We start from the raw sequence: 18,436 nt of genomic DNA, 5'->3' as shown, positions 1-18,436 counted from the left end.
GCCTATAAACTTTGTGACATAAATAGTCAGAGTGGGCCATTAAGTGAAAAAATATGCAAAATGTATTTATATTTATAAATACCTTTAAACTTTAAGATTTTAAATAAGAGAAACTAAAAATAACTTTAAAAATATATTTTTTTCGTTTCATTTTGTCCTCAAACCCGTTAATAGATTCTCCGAATAAAAGACAAAACAAAACAAACTCCGTATTTTTATGTACTTCGCATGTAACAGAGCGCTTATGGCAGCTATATACAAATACCAACCCGTGAAACAAATGAGGTAACAGTAAGAAAAAAAGAAACACTATAAAAAGAAAAGAGAGAACGATCATGTTAGAAACGTGGGTCACGTCACAGTTGTAACGAGCAGCCACGCGTTGCTGAAGACTGAGAAAATTAATGTTGTTGTTACAAGAAAAAGTGAGTTCGAGTTCTTCTTTGTCTTGGTCTCCGTTGCAACGTAGACTGCATACAACGTGTGGGTCCTGTGAGTAAACGTGTGTACTACGTTAAAGTCTCCCGATACTCGTTACATGTACTGTACTGTAATGAAGCTGCACTTACCCTTGACGGTCTGAACCGGCTTACTCTAAAGGAGGAAGTTTTATGAGAGTATGAAATTCACAAAGCTGTTCTCAGTCGCATGCGATTGTTCAAACGGTTTCTTATTAAAATTGCCGCCACGTGTGCACCACTTTTTAGGTTTTCAGTTTAGATATTTCCAGAGTGCACATCAGGGGCAGACAACTTCAATTCATTTATTACAAACGTTTTGATATTGCTAGGAAATTAGAACATTTTGAAACAAAAAGTTCTCTCAAAATTCACACGCATTTCAATAGTGAATGTTCAAAAATATTTATAGATGTAAAACGTCATTATTATTCATTCATTTCAAACAATAAATTGTAAACAATATTTTCCGTATATTTCCGCGTATGAGACGACCCTTAAAGGTAAAAAAAAAACAACATATTTTATGACCAATATTGCATAAGATACCGGGTGTTGCAATCTCTAGCCTAGGCTGAACAAACATGGTTTCGTGATTAAGCAGTTATTTTATACAATCGATATATGATAAATTTATGAAAAATTGTCCCAATATTGTGCCTCGTCTTATCTGACGATCGTCTTATACGCTGAAGTATACAGAATATTTTATTAGTTATGAAAATGTAAGAATCTTGATTTTGTCAAGGAAAAAAATAAAATATATATTTTTTTTTAAATAACGATTTTGTGTTATAATTTTCGTAAATTCGTTTTAATTCAGTGAATGTATATTACATGAACTTTCTAAAAAAAAAAACGTATTAAAATTTTCATTTGTCTCCCCTTGTTGTGAACTCTGGATATCGCCATACTGAAAACAAAAAAAAAAGTGATTTTCGCATTAGTGAACAAGTGCCTAATTGCCATATAACTCATTATCGTCTGTCACAAGCTACGTTTTCAAATTACCCTGCCGATACTCCCCCCCCAAAAAAAACACGTTAAGAGAGAAGAATTGAATAACTCTGTATGGTTTTGTAATGACAAAAGAACCAAATACTTATGGATCCAGAAGAGAAGGCGTTTTCCGCAATTGTTTATCCTGTGTTTTTGTTGGTTCGAGAGAAACGTTGACTGTAAATATATTTTATTGTTATTTTATCGTCACTGAAGCTTACTTGAAGAGAAGGAAAAAAAGTTGAAATGACAGCGGAGCATTTGTAACGCACGTAGACTTGCATACTAAACATAACTTTCAAATTTCAACTTCTTTTGTTAAACGATTTGTGACTAAGCAGATCTCTTTCTTAATGGAGGTGGGGGATTTTTAGAGGGGAGTGTGAGGAGGATTGTTTATCCCTGAAAATATGAGTCATTTAAAAGGATTGTATAATGGTTGTATCTTCTTTTCATGTATTGTAAAGGTAATAGTTTCCAATGACCTCACATCTATTATCGACCATACAAAATTCTGTCTGTCTATTTAAATGTATGTATGTATGTATGTATGTATGCATGTATAAATGTCAGGTCATGTCATATGCTACTGGTACCATGTAACCCAGTACTACCTGCCTCATGGTCGGGTCACCGGCGACTAAACTGGTTCCCCCACCAGACTTGTTTGGTGAGGAGGGCGGCTAGTCTCCCTGAAGGATTAAAAACAAGACCTTCCAAAGGGCGAATGAACTCTTTTTCTGGGTCAACGGCCAACTAGCACCGTGTATATTTGTGTGTGCGTACTGGGGTGGAGAGGGCTCCTGTAAGCCGTGGTGAAGGCAACCTTTCTAGGAGAAGCAAATCTCTGATTTAAAAAACAATAAAGCGGGAGACCAGTACCCGCATTAAGCTGGTCTGCAGTTTAATTTGTTGCTGGCTATCTTGATCTTGCTTGTTGCTGGATCTCAACATTTTGAACCGAATGAGAGACTTAGCTGTCGTACAAAGCTAAGACTCTGTAACATCATATTTGTATAGATGCTCCCTCAGACATTTGGAATCATAGATTTTAAATGTCTGAGAGAGCGGCACTCGTTTGACAAGACGTTGCAATCATCATATATGCATAAAACTTTCGGCAGTGGCGACAGATTTTCACAAGTGTAGTATCGGTTTGAAGCTCGACCCTTCGGACGACAAATATCGAAAAATTGGCTAAAAACATTAATTCCTTCACCATCAACTGGACACTTTTCTAAAAATGAAGGGTCGCTTTTATCGCTGATATTTTCGAAAGTCGTCCCCTCTTTTCGGTTGACTAGCCTTGATTTAAACCTTCGTCACTTCCGGTTTGGTGATGGACGCAACACAAAGACTTCACATTTTTTCATTTTTTTTTCTCTCTCCTCCCGATGCGGGTTCGAGCCTGCCTACTTACTACCACATTTTGTTGCTCAACACACGCACCCAAACACCCTGGCACCCAGGCTAGTACAAAATAAAATAATAATAACAAAATTACACTTGAGTTATTCAATAAATTCAAGAGATTTAAGCTACATAATACCTTAGAAGAATGAAACCAGGCTGATGAAACGGTTTATTAGACTCCATAACAGAAGTCATTGGAAGATTTTGTTAATGTGAATTACCCTTTTAAAGGGTATTAAACTGATTTAGATTTGCTTACATCTGAGGAATTGACAAAAACTATTTGAAATCTGCATGTAGTTCAAATTGTCTTAAATTTTTAACTTTAGCACTTTTCTATTTGAAGGTTTGCTATCTTCCATATACCTTTCTAAAAAGATGAACAAAATATACGAGAATCATTCAATAAATAAGGATACATTCTCGAAGACGGCACACGTTTATTTGGTTAAATCATTCATCATGTTTCTGTACCGTCTAGCATCCGTGTCGCAAAATCAATAGTGATCAAAGTTACTTAAAATAGGGGTCATGGTCTAATAAAGAACTGAGTTTATATTTGCGTAGCATACTCAAAGGTCACAGAAAAGTAAAAAGGTCATATTTTTGTCGATAACTTCGGTTATGTTTAAGTTCAAGACTTTTATAGTTAATGAAAATCTCATTGCGCTTGACATTCAAAATTCAGCAAGCTTTAAAATTTAAACTAAATTTCAAATTTTTCATGCAACAACCTACTCAAATACATGATGTTGTCAGTGACAGTTTCTTCTATAAATGATATTTTGCCATGCGTTCTTTAGAATTGTCTAATCTATTTCCAACTTTCTTTGTTCCAGCTCGTTTGACTCGGTTGTATGTTAATTTCTTTTTGCTACCTAAATTGAAATACAGCTTTTTATTCGAGTAACTTCTTTCCAAGAATTTCAGACTTGCGGGACTTCCTTTCCGGCTGACTGTTTTTCTTCCTAACAAGAGCCTTGGACTTTTCAAGATCATTAGATATCTTCTGTCTTTACGATAATCATATTCCGTTTTTGTTAGTTCCTTACATCAAAGAGCATCACGCCTTGTCTGGAGCGATTTCAATAAAACACATTGCCGATATCCTGCTAATAAGATTTCCTTTGAAATAATGAATATGTTATTATATTATGTTATTATACATGCTTACATAAGGGACCCACATTAGTGTTGAAAATTTTTATCTTATTCCGGAGTGAGAGGGCTGTTGTTCTTCAGATTGGTCTTAAGATGCTGAAGACGTGTCTGGCTTTAGTATGTGGCTCAGATACGTGGAGAGGGACCAATACCAACACCCAGCAACACCAGATATTAATCAACAGATGTCTCAGAAACACCCTAAACATCATATGGCCACAGACTATCTTCAATGAACAACGGTGAGACAAAATCAACCAAATCCAATGGAGATAGAGATAAAAAAAAAAAACGAAAATCGGGACCCCACGGTAATGAGCCTGAACTGCTTATCCGCTGGTCCATCCCGCCGACTGCTTGGATATATCGTGATTTATTTAGATGTTATTTGTTTTTGTTTTTGCGATTCTTTTCGATACGTTTTGTGAGGGTACCAAATTGGTTTAAGGGAAAATTATTCCCAACTCGCATTTAGGTAAAAAGGAACTTTCGTAAATAATTGAATTTATTAATAACGTATCGCAAAAAGAAATAACATATATATATATACATATATATATATATACATATATATATATATATATATATACATATATATATACACATATATATACACATATATATATATATACATACATATATATATACATATATACATACATGCATATATATATATATATATATATATATATATATATATATATATATATATAGGAGAGCTAGCAGTTCAGATTGACTGTTTCAACTCTTCTCTAAGATGGGCTGCCCACTTAATTACTAGTTCTCTTAAAAACCTTTCACACAAACACGGCACGACGGAAATCTATCTTCATTTTTTGACATTAAAAATGGTTTCAAGCAGGGTTGCGTTCTTGCTATCACACTAATCGGAATATTCTTCACCTTCCTCTTGTAGAAATCGTTAACCTCATCAACAGAAGGTATCCACAAGCACAATCGTGCAGATGGTGGGCTGTTTAACCTAAGACGCCCCAATGCCAAAACAAAGAACTCAAACCTCACTGTCCGTGACATGCTTTGCAGCCGATACCGCAATCACTGCTCACTCAGAAGAAGAACTGCAATGTCTTCTCAATAGGTTTGCTCAAGCCTGCACAAATTTTGTACTCGCCATCAGTATATATATAAAAAAAAAAATAATATCCTTGTGCGGGGGCAGGGAGACATCCAGTTGCGCTACAAGGACATTTGTAAGCGTGATCTCAAAACACTGGGCATTAAGACGCAAAACTGAGAAGAACTCATAAAAAATCCTGACGTATGGCGCTCCCCCATTTGGTCAAAATTGGAGCATGGGGGGGAGAGAGTTTTGAAACAACCAATAGGTCAGACGCCGAAGAAGAAGCAAGAAATACCTCAAAATGAGTCTGCTTTCAATTGTGATGGATGCGGTCGCCTATGCCGCCCGCAGATAGGCTTAATCAGCCATCAAAGAAGTTCTAGACCAACCTAGTGTGCAATTGGACATGGTTTAAATTAGGTTTTATATAGTAATCGATAGATACGTAATCTACATGAATAAAAAATATCATATTTAAGCGTATCTTACGATCGGACAACGTCGAGTGACCTGCTAGTATATATATATATGTATATATATATACATATATATATGTATATATATATATATATGTATATATGTAGCACTGAGAAATAGGATGGAAAAATCTAAAACAGTTGTAAGATCAGTTAACCTTAAACTTTTTAATAAAAAACTGCTTTATTTTAGTCTTGATTTACAAGTAAATAAAAATGCTATTATGAAAAAGAAAAGAAAAGAAACAAAACAAGGAGGGAAAAGAAGAAATGGAATGTTTTCTATGAACCGTTCGGCGTTGGTGTGTACATAAGTAATTCCTGTGCCGTTGAGACTGTTGGAATGACACCTCTTTCAAATGGTGCATGTCTGGATTGAAGGCTATTGTTTTTCACAATAGTCCTTTTCCTTCCCTTTGTCAATGTTGACTCAGTAGGTGGACTTTATTCAGAAAACTCATAAAAAAAAACTAGAGGCTAGAAGAGAGTTGAACAGCCGAAGAGACACCTGCTCGAGTATCAAACAACAGTTGGTAAACAATGGTACCAACTGCATTCTCTGTACAAACCTCACGCCAGATTATACACACACGATGTACACACACGCACGTACATACGTGCATATATATATATATATATATATATATATATATATATATATATATATATATACAGGGTCACCAAAAAAAACGGGCCCCAACTCTAATTAGGCCCCGTTTCTTAGTTTTTTGTTTAGGGTCTTGGCCTTTTTTCTCCGTTCTACAGCATATGTTCTAGATGGCGTCTATTTAGCTTTTGTTTTTTTGGGTCACCCTGAATATATATATATATATATATATATATATATATATGTGTGTGTGTGTGTATATAAATATCTATATATATATAAAGTAGTAGCGTTCGTGTCTGTGTGTACAACTACCAAACAACAAAGAAATATAAAGGCCATATGTGTGTACACCTCTCCTGGTTCAAGAAATATTAATGCCCATATTAGGATACATCTGTCAAAGGAGACATTATATTTTTACGTAAAATGAGCACCCACTTTCTTGTCACCTAGTAATTTCTTCATATCATAAAACAAATTTAACTGTGATATTTGTTTCAGCACCACCACCCCCGATAATTGGCGCTGTTTTTTACACTAAGAGATGCGTTCATTTTTTCATCTCAAAATTTAGGACGCTAATTACGCTGTTAGTAAGTTTACAAAGACATACTTTTGTTTTTCGTTCTTTTTTCATTATACAACTTGTATGGTTGTGAACTAGTGCCTCTGCAGTTTAACATTTCACAAAAATTCTGTTTACATTAGGAGGCGGTTAAGTAAACTACAGAAGCACCTGGTAAAATCTATAAAAATTCTATAATTGAATACCCACCTAAAGAAAAATGAAAAACAAAAATATATATTTGTAAACCGCTCGTGTAAGCTTACTGACAGCATTATTTACGTCCTAAATTATGAAAAATTAACGAATTTCTTAGTAAAAAAAAAACAGCGCCGGTTTTCGGTGGTGCTGAAATCGAATATCACAGTTAAATTTGTTTTATGATATGAAGAAATCATTAGGTGGTTAGAAAGTGGGTCCCCACTTTTTGAAAACGTAATTTTTATATCATTTAATGTGATATGTTAATGACCGTAACTCAGTAATGAAAAAGTGGTTTAAAGAATGCTATATATTGAAAGTCCGTATACAATATAATGACTAGGACAAAGTCAATTTGTTTAGGGGGGTGATTACGTTAGAAATATAAAATGACGAAAAATGTCATTTAATCGTTTTTGGAATTAATTTTTGGTAGATCTTTTTTTTCTTTCTTTTTGCAATTGCACGGGCATTCACTGCTATTTTTATTGAAACAAAAGTTGTAATGATTTATTTTTTAAATATCTTTTCTGTGTGTGTGTGGGGGGGCTATTTCCAGTGCTCAATATCCGGAGAATAGTTTCTTCTCTTTGTAGCCCTTATGCCGAAATAACTGGTGAAGAGGGTATCACATACTTCTTCTTTTTGAGTTTGATTACATTTACATGTTTTCATTCGTTCTTTTATTTTTGTTGTGGGGGTATCCATGTTGCCCATGATGAAAATGATTAGTATACAGGTGAGTTTCAAATGGAACTTCATGTCAACCCAGGCAACGCCAGGCACTCATGCTAGTATATATATATATATATATATAGAGAGAGAGAGAGAGAGAGAGAAAGAACGAAAGAAAGAAAGAGACATGAGCTAGACAATATCTCTACTATTATATATAAAAAAGGAACTTTGTTTGTATGTGTGTTTGTGTGCTCATTCTCTATGGACCCGACAACGTCTGGGCCGATTTTATGAAATTTAAAACGAAGATACTATATATGCCTGGCAGTGTTCTTAGATAGATTTTTTTATCGGAATGTCTTCTATAAGCACCGATAATCAATAATCGAAAAAATCCGATGAAGGAAAAATCAGGCAATTATGACCAAAGTAAAGACCTTAAAAAGCCCAAGATCACAAGTGTATTTGTGAAGTTTTATTACCACACAAGATGAAAAGGCCCACATTTAAAATAAACACTAGGTTCTTTGATATGACAGGGGCACGACCGGAATGAATGTTTCTCTTTAGACCACAATTGCACCATTAAACTTGACTTCATTTTAAGCTTTCATTCAAGCCATTATACATAAAAAAATTTGTTAAAACCACAGTAGGTTTTCTATTGTATAATGAAGATTACAATGTATTATGAAATAAGTCATTACGGAGAGGCGCGTGAAGATTCCTACCGGTGTACGGCAATCGGCCCCTTACTAGAGCAGGCAATTAATCTATGTGTTTGCAAAAAAATCAGCGATATATATATATATATATATATATATATATATATATATATATATATATATATATATATATATATATATATATATATATATATATATAAGAACAGACACCATCTTAAGACGCGAGTAAAATATGTTTGGAAAATGTGTTTGCAATTTATCATGAAAATAGAGTACAATAGAAAAAATGCGAGCATGAAAAGTAATATGGTTAAGCTTAAACATGGAAAAGTAAAGGACTAGTTGCTAAAACTGGAAAAGAAAACGACAAGATATTCTAGTAAAAATATAATAAATTTATAACTTAAAATATTGCAGCATTAAGAATTCATTATATAATCTTATAAATTGAATAAAGACAATTCTTAATTCAGCAATATTTTAAGTTATAAATTTATTATATTTTTTACTAGAATAACTTTCGTTTCCAGTTTTAACAACTAGTCCTTTACGTTTCCATGTTTAAGCTTAACCATATTACTTTTCATGTTCGCATTTTTCTCTTGTTATTTATGATTTTTCCAGGCTTCTCGTAAATTCATGTTTTTTTTTTAATTTCAGCCTTATTTTTTGCTCCATAAACCTTATGTAATAACAATTTACGGCGCTCGTCTGCTTCGAATAAAATCCCCCCAATTATCTCCCTTTCAGGATTTCATTTTCTCTGTTTCACTTCTTATTTCTCTTTTCGCAGTAGTATCAACAGTAGTCGCTAAAGCCACGTGGTTGCTATGGAAACCAGTCATAAAATGCATCGCTCACTTCCTTACATATTTTTACAAATTTGAGCACCAGAAAATTCATCATAACTTTTCTTTTACTGAACGAAAATTGAAAAATAAATTCACAATATAGATGAGAAAGTGATTTATAAACTAATAATTGTTTGAAAGTAGGTCGACAAATGAGTGCGCGGTGAGGCTTTAAAGCAGTTCTAAATGACTAAAACTGCTGTATATACGATAGCGTTTGAATGATTAGGTTTTCAGCCGGATATACTTTTAGCCATATGGCAAATACTATGCCGCGTGTAGCAATGATGCTATACTTCTTTTTTTTATTATAAATTTATCCCAAGTACAGTATTAATTATCTCCGAATTTTGCTAACATAAAGATTCGTTAAATGTTATACAAAATAAGTAGGAAAACGTGCGACTTTTTCTTCTTCTTCATTATACTGTTTTTTTTGCATTGGTTTTATCGATATCCTTTTAGAAACATAGACTCACTGAAACGGCCGCTCGAAGGTTACCAGCATTCATAGTGAAAGTCGTGCTATATGTGGCCCACCTCTCTTGGGACGTCAAGCAAGGGCCCCTGATCGTTTTCGAAAATTTCAGCTCGTGATGTCTGGTTCCCTGAGGCTGTCACATCAGATTCCTGGTATGCTGAAAACGAATAGCAAAGCTCCCGTAAAGCAAAACAGAAAAACATACACGTTAAATTCTAATCTACTAGAGTTAATTTCACAAAAATTACAGACTTTTACAGATATATACACGTGAAGTTCTTAAGACATTTATCTTCGGAAACGGCACAGATGGGTCGGAGAAGGGGGTGGTCACGTCTTCAGGGAGCGGTATTTTTACCTCGAGATACTGCTTCAATCTGCTTGGAATCTGACTAATTTTCGCGCGACACTAGCATTATATAATGGGATGTGTGTGTCGGTGTGGAGGTCACTTAAGACAATCAAATTACGCCACGCATTTGGGAAAACCCCAAATTTTGCAATCTGGGATCAAAATCAACATTTAATTCTCATGGCCTCAAAGGTCAAACCCCGTCATTCAGAACCCCTAGTACTGAGTTCGGCGGGCCAGACAGTGTCAACACCATTGTTCTAATATTTCCTGCCGTCCATTTTTCGAATGACAAATATATGTCTGATTTTCAAACAATAAAGCAAAATATATCTATTTTGACAATGAATTAAAATATATATCAATGTCAAGTTTTGGGATATCCGCTGTCGCCCGGGATCTATGAAAGTAATTTTAGTATAGTTATGAGGTCTCCTTCAGTCCGAACCTCCTGAATGGGGAGCAAAACGCTGCCTTAGGTCAATTAGTTCACACTATGGATCCGACTGAATTAAAAAGCATGTGTCATACGGAAGAGCGTTCTAAAACACATGTGTGTGCGATAAGACTTATGATAAAAATAATGAAATGCGTTATTGGAAGAACCACAAATAAATGCATTTCATTTGCACTAAAAAAAATATCGAGTTGGCCTTTTATTTCTTTCCTTTTTTTTTGTTTGTTCCTTTGCGATAGCACTATACAACGTGTGGATCCAATGTTTTTAATGCGACGACCATGTTTGAGTTATGATACAACGAGACATTACTGTATTTGGATGACTACAAATATATTTTAAGCACCCCCCTCCTTGGGTAGAGCACTGTCGTAAGTAATCTCACTCGCTACTTAATTATCTTAAAAATTCGAGGCTCACTGTTGGTAAACAAAGGGTTTGAGCACTATAATACTAGTGGATAAATGTTTGTTTAAGATAGACGTTCCCGTGGGCAAGTGGGGTAAGACAGCCGACTGTCAACGCAATGATTCTAGGTTCAATCCTCGGCTTGGGAGAGGTGCTAGCCTAGCTGCACTGATGAGTTGTGATACAACGAAACAGTACTGTATGTGGATATGTGTGTGCATATATATTTACATATATAAGTATAAACAAGCAGGATGTCTTGATATGTGTTAAATTTTGCATTTTATCGGAGGGAAATCGCATGTGTATTAGTAGAGACTATCCTGTTGAATATATGTATCTACCAACAAAGATGTCTAGAAGGATGATCAAACCGATTGCTTAATGAGATTGAATTCCTTAGATTATCAACACATCATTAAAGTCGGGTTATACAGGTTGGAACAATAAAATTGCCGCCCTAGAAAAGACGACATGATTCCATTTCCTATGATGAAAACTGTTTCTTTTTTTTTTTTTTTTTTTGAAGATCATCTACTAGTTGGCCAGTTATGTACAAATGCCAAGAGCCTTCTATCATGTCTGAAAGTGACATAATGTTTTACGAGCGAGATCGGATATGCATCACCGTACAACTCATGCTCTCTACCGATCCTTGTTATGACAACAGGACCATTGCCAGCACTCTCTGAATGCATGGTTTGATTGCCACGAATAACAGGGACGTGTTCAGGGTAATGAAAATAAAGTTTTTGGTCACAGTTATTGTTTTTAGTGTGCTTTCAAGTGAGGGCCACATCATGCCACCTCAAATTTTCGTAGTCTGCTTGAAGGTCAATAACAAAGTGTACCTGGATGTACTGAATAATGTAGTGATCCTCTTGAGCAATCAGGTCGCAGCTGACAGAACCTGGTTATGGTAGCAGGACTCGGCGCCGGCCCATAAGTCGAAAGAGATACGGGGTTGGCTTCAGAAGGAGTGTTACGACTTTGCACCATTCTCTCACTGCTGGCTGACCTGAACCCGCTGGACAACTTCGTTTGGTCATACTCTGAAAACATCATTAGCATGACCTCCCACCACAGCAAAGTCAACCTGATTGCCGCCACCCGCCGACTATTCTCCGACTTCCTGTTGGCGTTTGTAGAAAAAAGCATGCTCCCAATTTTGGACCCATATCAAGGTGGTGATTGAGGCTGAAGACGGCTGCATTGAATAGATGTCAGTTCTACTATATAATTTTTATTATACAATACTGAATTGATTTTTTTTTTCAATAAAAGTTTAAAAAAAAACTGTAGTGTTGTTTTCTTTAAGGCGGTAATTCCATTGTTCCACCAAATACCAAGAAGGATAGAAGCCTTCTATCATGTCTGAAAGTGACACAATCTTCAACGATCGAGATCGGATATGAGCCACCGTACAAAATACACACACACACACACGCACACACACACACACACACACATATATATATAAAGCAATAATTTTGTTTCATAATATGTATAATTGTGTTTGTGTTAATGTCAAAATGTCTTTCTCATAATTTTAAGCAGTCAATCAGAAACATGTTATTGTTCGGTGTTATTGTTTTTCTTCTCTAATGCATAACGTTAAGTTGAGAGAAAAGTTGAGACCTTTACAAAAACAAATAAAACCAACTTTATGTCATCATTGTTTTCAGCTTTTGTAGCATCTGATTTTATCTCATAAAGCGTACACTTAATAATGACGCATCTTTATCTTCGCCTGTGAAATTCACTTCTAAACAACAATTCAAATATGTATCCCATGAATATAAAATGTCATTAATAAAAGAAAAAGCGAAATGAACATAATACATTTTGTGAAAACAAATTACAAATATAACGAACAACAAACAATGATTTCATCAGATATATAACATTTTAACGGGCAAGCTCGACTTTGCACTCAGATTAATAAGGATCCGTCTGTATTTCTGCTCCCAGCCCTGAACACCATATTGGCATTTTTATTTTTACTTTGTTAATACATATAATTGTCAGATTATAAATAAAATTAAATAAAACGCACATTTATTGTTTTATATATGTAGAATCCACTATAGTATAGTGCCTTCCTAGAAAATTATTTAACTCCCTTTTTAGTTTACTGAGAAAAATATGCCTTTGATCTTTGTATGGAGTTTTATATTCAACCAACTTACACAGTGATACAACATACGCACATATATTATTATTGGCTCACAAGGAGCTTTCACAGAAGTCATCATAGATCTCTCCTTGAAACCAACCTTTTGCGTTTCCTGGAAGTCTCGTCAGATTTCCAGTCCGCTCCACCTCTTTGAAAAAAATTTGCAAATGAATTCACGTTATCACACCTGCCGCTTACCATTTATTTCTCGCTGACACCGGTCATTGATCTCCACTGGTATTTGAGATGCGATAAGCTTTCCAGAGTTCCCAGTTCTCTTTGCACTTGTCTAGTGGAGGTCTGGTCAGCGCTCTCTCCTCGGTCTTTCCATCCTACTTGACCCTTCTCGACTAATTGGAATCACTCTTGGGTGGGGGTCAATGATGAGGCAATGGAGGGACGGGATAAAGGACCTTTAGATATGCAGCTTCAATGTTTATGTTTCCATGTTATGCTTCATCTTTTGCCACTGTAGCAGTTTGTCTGGCTCGCGCATATCGCTCCTGCGTATTAGTCTCCGCATTCAAGGCTTTTTCTTAATATTTCAGCTGTTGTCATTATTATTATTATTATTATTATTATTATTATTATTATTATTATTATTATTATCTATATATTAATAGGATAGCGTTGTGTTATTTATTTTGTGTCATGCTTATATCCGAGTGACTGTTATTTAATTGTCATGGACTTTTATTATTTGTAATAAATAATTTTACCAAGAATTCTTTATAAATTTAGGTTTCGGTTTCGATTATAGCTGATGGCACTTAATCATCTATCTTTTTTATAAATAGTTTTATCAAGAATTCTTCTAAAATTATGGTTTCGGTTTCGATTAAAGCAGAAATACCTCAAGTCATATATATATATATATATATATATATATATATATATATATATATATATATATATATATATATATATATATATTTAAATAAGGGGGTAGTCACCAACAAGGTGTATTTTTTAACATTATTTTATTATTCCGTGTCTTGGTTTTTCATTGAGAATTATGTTTAGATCATTGTAATAATGTTTTTAAATCATTGAAATCGTTTTTAACGCGTTTCAGACGTTCTGTGAAGCGTCATCGTCAGAAATTATTTTCAAATGTGTTGGAGATGTAAACATAGCATTTTCGTAGTTCATTTGAAGTGTTTCCAAGGGGTGGAAGGTTGTAAGTGTCTACTATTCATTGGAATGTTCAATTTTTATTACTCTTTTATTGGGCTTTTCGAGGCCGCTGACCTCGGCTGTGGTCACTCCTGTGTTGTGTTTGTCTCTCTCACTCTCTCATTCTGCTTGTGTTTTTTTTTTCTTTTCCTTTAGGGTAGGGTGTTTGTGTGCGTGTGTGTGTTTTCTTTTATTGGTTTGAGAATGTGTGTACTGTTTATTGTATTATGAGGTTATTTACCTCCCTATTTCTTAACCCATTTTATATATATATATATATGTAAAAGTGAACGTGTCTCTGTATCTGTCTGTGTGTCTATGTGTGTACATTTCCTTATGCAATAACTCTGTAAAGTCTACAGACTTGAAATTTGATATACAGGGTACTGAGACTTGGACAAATCTATAAGATCGGTTTTCGGCCAGAAATTTGGCTTTCAAGGGGTAAAAGTTCAGCTATTTGACCTTTGAGAACTCTACCAAACTCCTCAAATAATTTTAGGTCTAAACACTTGATATTTTGGATAGAGGTTCGTGGGACATGGATATAACTTAATAACTTGATTTGAGCCTAAAACAATAAATGTTAAGGAGCCATAATAGGGGTCAAAGTTTTAAAAAAAATTGATTTCTGCAGTTTCTACCAAATTACTCAGACACTTTCTTGTCTAAACATTTGAAATTTTACATAAAGGGTATTCAGAGATAGGGAAAGCTTTTTCCTAGGTATTTTTTTTAAAGATTTATATATCTACCTATTTTCGTATCCTATTTTAAAAAAAAGGGATTTCAAACTAAATATCATACGATGTTACCACTAATTACCTATGCCCATTTACTATGGTTTATCAATACTATTCATTGATTTCTTAAATTAGATTTTTATATTTCTTTATTTAATTGAACTTATTTTTTTTAATTTTATTTTTTAGTTTTGAATTTTTTTAATCCGGACTAATCAACTAACTTAAATCGTTGCGATTCTATGTTAGTTTCGTATTAGGAATTTTCATTGTTTATTTACCGGGTAACTTATTTATGTGATTTAAGATAAGTGTTAGTTTAAAACCTATTCAATAAGGAAATAAAGTTTAACCTTAATGTATACTTAGTTCATTCTCATTCTTCATTTAAAATTAAGGATCTCAATCTGTTTTTTTTATTTATTTTTTTTATTTATTTTTATTTTCTTTTGTTCTCTCCTGTTTAGATTTACGATTATCGGATATTTTAGATGTAGAAAGGAAAAAAAACTCTGTAACTTTGGTATTTTAAAGATTTAGTTTAAATTATAAGTTACCAACATCCTAATAATATTATTATTATTTATTCACTAGGAGTAGTTACACAAGCCATGATCAAAGATTGCTCTTTGAGGTGTTCATTGGAGTATGTAGTAACAAGTCTCCCCAGACGTCCGGTACTCTCCACCTCTTTCGATAACCTTTGCAAAAGAATTTGCATTATCGCAACAGCCGCTTACCATTGATTTCTTGTTGGTGGCTATCATTGATCTTCACTGGAATTTGGGTCGCATTAAGCCCACTCCAGGGTTCGATCCTCTTTGCACTCCTCCAGCGGAGGTCTGGCTAGTGCTTTATCTCCTCTGTCTTTCAATCCTTCTTGACCCTCAGTTTGCGCCTGCCCCCGGCCATCACACTTTAAAAAATGCTAACGGTTACATGTCTCGTTTACTGAAGTGGGTGCTCATTTTATGTTAAATTTTTATAGGAAAGTGATCCCAACTCTTTAATGTTATATTTTTTAATTTATGAAAAACTCCTTTTTTTTATATTATCTTTAAAGAACGGAGAAACGTATTAGCCAAACAAAGTAGACTTTGATTACTTTTAGGAGGTAAACTGCGCTGGTTTATGTCGTAAAATATATCAAATATTTTAAAATATATGCAAACTGATCAGGTAAATGTTTGTTTTATTTTTCTCATTGAAAAAAAAAATATTTTTGTTTGAAAACGATTCCAACTTGCAATAAAAATACAATCGAAATAATCCTTTTAAAAATTTGGAACGCCCAAACCGTAAATGCTACAATGAAAAGCATTCGTGAGCGATGTTTGTAAAAAAAATCTGTTTATATTGTTCAAAATTAAAAATAAAAACGTTTATATTGTATAACATTAAAAAAAACTTTTATTTATATTGTTTACAATTAAAAATAAAAAGATGTATATTGTTTAAAATTATGAAAAGTTTCATTTATATTGTGTAAAGTTTTTAAAAGATTGTATATATTGTTTAAAATAAAGTAAATGTGTTTATTATTTAAAAAAGATGTTTATATTGTTTATTTTGTAACAAAATTTCTTCTTCTTTTAAACCATTAACTTGTGAAACATTGATTTTATAATTTCGCTCACATAGTAACATAACAGTGATTAAGGAATGTATGTTCTTTTTGTGTGTTAAAGTGATCGAGAGTGATTTGCCATTCAATCTCCAAGCTTGCCCTAATTTTTTTTAATTTGTAATGCTAACCAATTTTTAAAAAAATACTTATAAAAAAATTAGATATTATTATGAGTTGACAATTAAGTATTTTCTTTTTATTAACACGGTTTCAACAACTGGGCAAGTTGATTTGAATCAGTTTTGCTTTAAAGTTTCAATTAGAGAATACATATAAGCCTTTGTTTTGTCTGAGTTTGCAAACGATCCCAACTTGCAATGAAAAATACAAATAAAATTCGTAAAATGCCGATGTAAAAAAAAAAAGAAAAACCGATTTACAGATTTCTTTATATTTGCACATTTAAACGCGAAAAAATTGTCGACTAAAAAAAAGCTTTCATGGCTTTGTATTTAAGCCCTTACGCATGCATATGGCAAACCGGAACCGGAAACACGGTTGCAACGCACAAGCAGGACGATTTGAGTTTTATAATATATATATATATATGTATATATATATATATGTGTGTGTGTGTGTTTGTGTGTGTGTGTATGTGTTCAGATATCCAAGCTTGTGTACATAATAACATTATTAATATTAAGTTATCTATAATCACGTTGACATACCGGTTCCCGTCCGATTACCGAAGTTAAGCCACTTTGAGCCTAGTCAGTTGTAAAATAAGTGATTATTTTAAAATTCCGCCTGCTGTATGCGTTCTCCGCTAAACTTGGTATTGTTTCCAGTCAGCATTGGGCCTCTCCTTGCCACTGGACACAAGCAGTGCGGATTCAGGAGAGGTGATGTTAATGATTGCGCAACTACTGCATCACAATTACACGCGCAGCTACCTTTACAGTAGTGTCCATTGTCTCTTGAGATTTACGGAGGCAGGGATCGAATGTATCTATGGAGCAGCGAAAAATGCTCTGGGCAAATTCAAACACATTTAGATACACACGCACACACACATACACACACACACACACACACACACACACATATATATATATATATATATATATATATATATATATATATATATATACAGGGTGTCCACAAAGTCTGAGTACATTATGCAGCCAGACTTTATGGGCACCGTGTAGATTATGCAGGCAGACTTTGTGGGCACCGTGTAGATTATGCAGCCAGACTTTATGGGCACCGTGTAGATTATGCAGCCTGACTTTGTGGGCACCGTGTAGATTATGTAGCCAGACTTTGTGGCCACCGTGTAGATTATGCAGCCAGACTTTGTGGACACCCTGTATATATATATATATATATATATATATATATATATATATATATATATATATATATATATATACATAATCAAAAAGTAAAAATTAAGTTTACAAGTCAAAAGCTTCCGTAAACTTAAAACGAATATAAATATTAATATGTTATAGTAATCTCCACCAGATAAGAGCACAATGTTTCTTATTTGAGTATCCTGTCGAACAATAAATTCATGTAGAGTATAATTTACAGTCTTAAATTATGTTCTTCTCTGTCTCTCTCTTTCTCTCTCTCTCTATATATATATCTATCTATCTATCTATCTATATATATATATGTATATATATATATATGTATATATATATATATTCACGTATATCCCAATATACGCATCAGGTAGGTAGGTCGGTAGGTAGGTAGGTAGGTAGGTAAAACATGCGTATGCATATAATTCATTTAATATCTTTGCCCTTCTTTGTACAGAAAAAATGCATCAATCTTAAACTTTAGTTGCCATAAAAATTTCTCATTATACATATATAACTATTGTTGA

This window comes from Euprymna scolopes, chromosome 3 (genome assembly GCF_053919585.1).
Source record: "Euprymna scolopes isolate OS-2025 chromosome 3, ASM5391958v1, whole genome shotgun sequence".
NCBI lineage: Eukaryota > Metazoa > Mollusca > Cephalopoda > Sepiida > Sepiolidae > Euprymna > Euprymna scolopes.
This window is presented reverse-complemented; position numbering follows the sequence as displayed.